The sequence below is a fragment of the Vitis vinifera genome, chromosome 19 (genome assembly GCF_030704535.1).
Source record: "Vitis vinifera cultivar Pinot Noir 40024 chromosome 19, ASM3070453v1".
Classification (NCBI taxonomy): domain Eukaryota; kingdom Viridiplantae; phylum Streptophyta; class Magnoliopsida; order Vitales; family Vitaceae; genus Vitis; species Vitis vinifera.
In genome coordinates this window covers 20,834,093-20,838,156 of record NC_081823.1, presented here as the reverse complement: position 1 = coordinate 20,838,156, position 4,064 = coordinate 20,834,093, and the positions used below count along the sequence as shown (strand labels likewise).

The window sequence follows — 4,064 nt, the reverse complement described above, 5'->3', positions numbered from 1 at the left end:
ATCTTTTTACCCTCATTTATCTTAGTTCCACGATTTATTTTGCTATTATACAACTTCCATCATTACTTGATCTCATTTACCCTCATTATAATTTATGGGGGTAAGTATATTAATTTGATGATTTAGAATAAATTTTAAATTAATTTTATTAAAAAATCTTAATATTTAAAGTAAAAATTAAGTAATAAGTTTTAAGTCAATAACTTCAATATAATTTTACTTAAAATCAACTTAAGTCATTGAGTAATAATTATTGAGTTTTACCAAACACCCCATAATTATACTTATTATCATACTACCAATTTCTTATCAATTACATAATTATTTATTATAAAATTTTAATATGTTAATGAATTATGATATTTAAATATTTAAAAATATGTTGATTGCAAACTAATTTAACAAGAAATAAAATAATATTATTTTGTAAATATTTTTGTAATGTAAAAGATAAGTAATTTAATATTTTTTAACATTTACTAATAATTAAAATATAAAAAATTTAAATATTTAACAATACTTAATTTATTCAAATTTAAAACAAATTTAGATCTTAGATAAAAATACAATCACCACTGAAATTTTAAATATTTAAAATACACATAAAGTTTAAATATTTATTTAATTTCAGGAATCTAAGAACTAAGGAAGGGACCAATAGTGACTTGTCGATCTAAAAGTATGCAAGTTCTATTTTCTTTTCCCTACAATATCATTTTTTTCCTTGCAACATCATTTTTGTGGTGGAAATTATGCGGAGGACCAGTGTACTTAATTGACAGGGCTGGCGAAAGCGATGACGTGGAATGATCAAAGCAATGAGATGTCGTGGAAGCAACCAACTATCGGGACGCTTCTATATTTTACCATGCCATAACAAAAGTTTCCATAATTCGCAAGTTCTGGAGAGATACGAAACCGAGATAGAATATAATTTAGAAAGGAAAATGAAAATGAAAGCTGAGATAAGGAATGAGCATCACCACCTCCTAGAAGTATCCAAGGGTTTAACCCACTCTCTGAAATTTGCTATAAATACTCAGCAATTTCCCGTGTTGTTCATCAATACTTAAAAGAGTTTGAATTTATCAATCACATTAGTAGCAATGGCAGACGAGATTATCGTGTTGGATTTCCGGCCTAGCATGTTTGGTATGAGGGTCAGAGTTGCCCTGGCAGAGAAGGGTCTCAAGTATGAATATAGAGAGGAGGACCTGTGGAACAAGAGCCCTTTGCTTCTTGAGATGAACCCAGTTCATAAGAAAATCCCAGTTCTGATCCACAATGGAAAGCCCATTTGTGAGTCTCTGATAATAGTTCAGTGTATTGATGAGGTTTGGTACGATAAATCTCTGCTTTTGCCCAGTGACCCATACTAGAGAGCTCAGGCCAGGTTCTGGGCGGACTACATAGACAAGAAGGTATGCCTTTGCTGTTGATTTAAAGCATTCTTTTCCATTGATTCATGGCGATTGACTCAGATTTTGATTATGGTGAGGGATTTGTCCAAAATGCTGGGTTTCTTCACACGTTCCCTTCTGATATTGAGTTTTGTGGGCTTTGGGGTTCCAAACTAGAACTTTTACTGATTCTCCTTGCTGTTTGTTCAACAAGACTATACTCTGCATTTCTGATATGGGTTTAAATTTCTTGTTTATGTTGAATACGAATTCTGTTCGTTCCATCAGGAAAAACAGATCTCAAGAATACCTTTTTTCCCCAAGCAAGGCGAATACATAAACCAGATATTTAAAGAAAGGTGTTTGGTTTTTTGTTATCTTGCTGTTCAACATCTTGCACAACAGTTGTTTTAATATATGTTCTGTTTCTTTGATCTCTTTCTTCTCATTTTCTGAAACCCAATTTGAGGGGAAAAACTTCAGCAAATGATACATTCTTTCAGCTGATTCTGATCTTTTTTCTTCCACCGGCACTTCATTTTATTCTTAGCAAATGATATTTCTATGCGGAAGAGTCCTTAATAAACTTGTCCAACTTTACAGAATTTGAAACTTGATGAAATTCTCCAAAAAAAATAATCCTTCTCTCTTTGACTCCATTATTTTCCACAGCTCTATGAACTTGGAAGGAAGATATGGTCAACCAAAGGAGAAGAGCAGGAAACAGCCAAGAAGGAATTCATAGAGTGCCTTAAGCTTTTGGAAGGAGAGCTTGGAGAGAAGCCTTACTTCGGTGGTGAAAAAATTGGGTTTGTAGATGTGGCTCTGGTGACCTTCTCTTGCTGGTTTTATGCATACGAGACCTTTGGCAACTTCAGCATAGAGGCGGAGTGCCCCAAGTTGATCGCTTGGACCAAGAGGTGCATGGAAAGGGAGAGCGTGTCGTCTTCTCTTGCAGACCCCCACAAGGTCCATGGCTTTGTCGTGGTGTTGAGAAAGAAGTTTGGTATAGAGTAGAAGGGGCACATGGGTCCTCTCTCGAAGACCCCGCAAGGTCCATGACTTTGTCACGTGGATGAGAAAGAAGTTTGGTATTGAATAAAAGGGAAATATCACGGTCTATGCTCTATTGAGTAGTGTTGTATTGGTAATGTAAGAGGAGTGTTTGCTTAAGTTTGCTAAGTGATATGGGTTTGCTGAGCTATGTTGTTGGAAATAAATGTTTTGAATTTGTTTTGGACTAGAGACGTGTTCCTGTATTAAAGAAATAAAAGTCTTTGACTACATTTCCATCGTGTCCACATGAACAACTATTAAGACAAATTGGTTAAGACATGCCCTAGATAGAAATAGATAGAAGTGAGTCATGAAATGCACATATCTAACCTGCTCTTATTACCATATTTTTTTTTTTTTAAAAAAAACTTTGATATGAGAAGTCAAAGAGCATGTCGTTGTTGATTTTTTTTTCTTTTTCACAAGAATATATATATATCTTCCATAAAATTATCTTCATGAAAATTTTCTATTTTCAATTTTTTTTCTCTATTCCATTTTCTCATATTTATTGATTTTAATTATTTATAGATGTTTTAAATATAAAATAATAATATAAAATAAATAATTAATAAGAAAAATTTTAATATAACAATAAATAAATAAAATGTTGAAAGTAATATTATGGTAGGAAGGATGTATCACTCTTTTTTGGTTTAAACTAAGATATGTTACCATCATTTATGTGCTAGATGTCTTATTAATGGTGAAATAACGTGAATTCAAAGGGTGTTAATGTAACATTGATCAACACAACCCTTGAAAAAATGAATACCACTCTTTTATAAATAAAAAACACCACTAAATTGTATTAAAAGTATCATTGTAGTGTGAATGTTGTACTATTCTTCTTTGGTTTAAGGTATGTTTCCATTTGTTATGTGCTCAACGTATTAGGTAATGATGAAATAACGTGAAATGAGTGAATGTTATTATGCAACAACACCGATCAACACAACCCTTAGAAAAAGAGGGTACCACTCATTTATGAAAAATCTACTATGTTAAAAGTACTACTATGGTGGGAAGAATGTATCACTTGTCTTTAAGTTCTACCATGGTAGGAAAAATGTATCACTCTTCTTTGGTTTACGGCGAGGTTTGTTACTATTCATTACATGCTCAACGTCATATGTGATGAGGAAATAATGTGAATTGAGATGGTGTTATTTCACTATAACACTGATCAACACAAATCCTTGGAAAAAAGGGTACTACTCTGTAGACATAAAAAAAATTAGTGGATTAAATTACCACTAATTTGGTCTTCAAAATGAATAAAAAAAAAAATATATATCCTCTTATGGATAAGTTTCCTTAATCTCCAACTATAAAAAGGATAATAATAATAATAATAAGAAAATTATTATTATTATTATTATTATTATTATCTTGTTGATAAAACCTCTTGGGAGAAGAAAATTTGCTAAAATCAAGGAACTAAATCCCTTGAATTAAGCAACTAAACTCCGAGAATTTGAAATTCAAATTCCATATCTTCACCTATAAATAGAGGTGTCTTCTTTCAAGAAAGGAGATGAAGAAATTGAGAAATAAAAAAAAAATTCAGAAAGGAAAATCCTAAGGAGAAAATCCAAAGGCAATTTT

The 4,064-nt window shown here is 31.7% G+C and overlaps 1 pseudogene across 1 annotated transcript; it reads left to right on the top strand.

Moving 5' to 3' along the window:
• The first annotated feature begins 1,064 nt into the window (after positions 1–1,064).
• On the top strand, positions 1,065–2,686 carry LOC100267917 (probable glutathione S-transferase; annotated as a pseudogene). Its single transcript, XR_009465331.1, has 2 exons — positions 1,065–1,421; positions 2,073–2,686. The product of XR_009465331.1 is annotated as a probable glutathione S-transferase (transcript).
• The last annotated feature ends 1,378 nt before the right edge of the window (positions 2,687–4,064 follow it).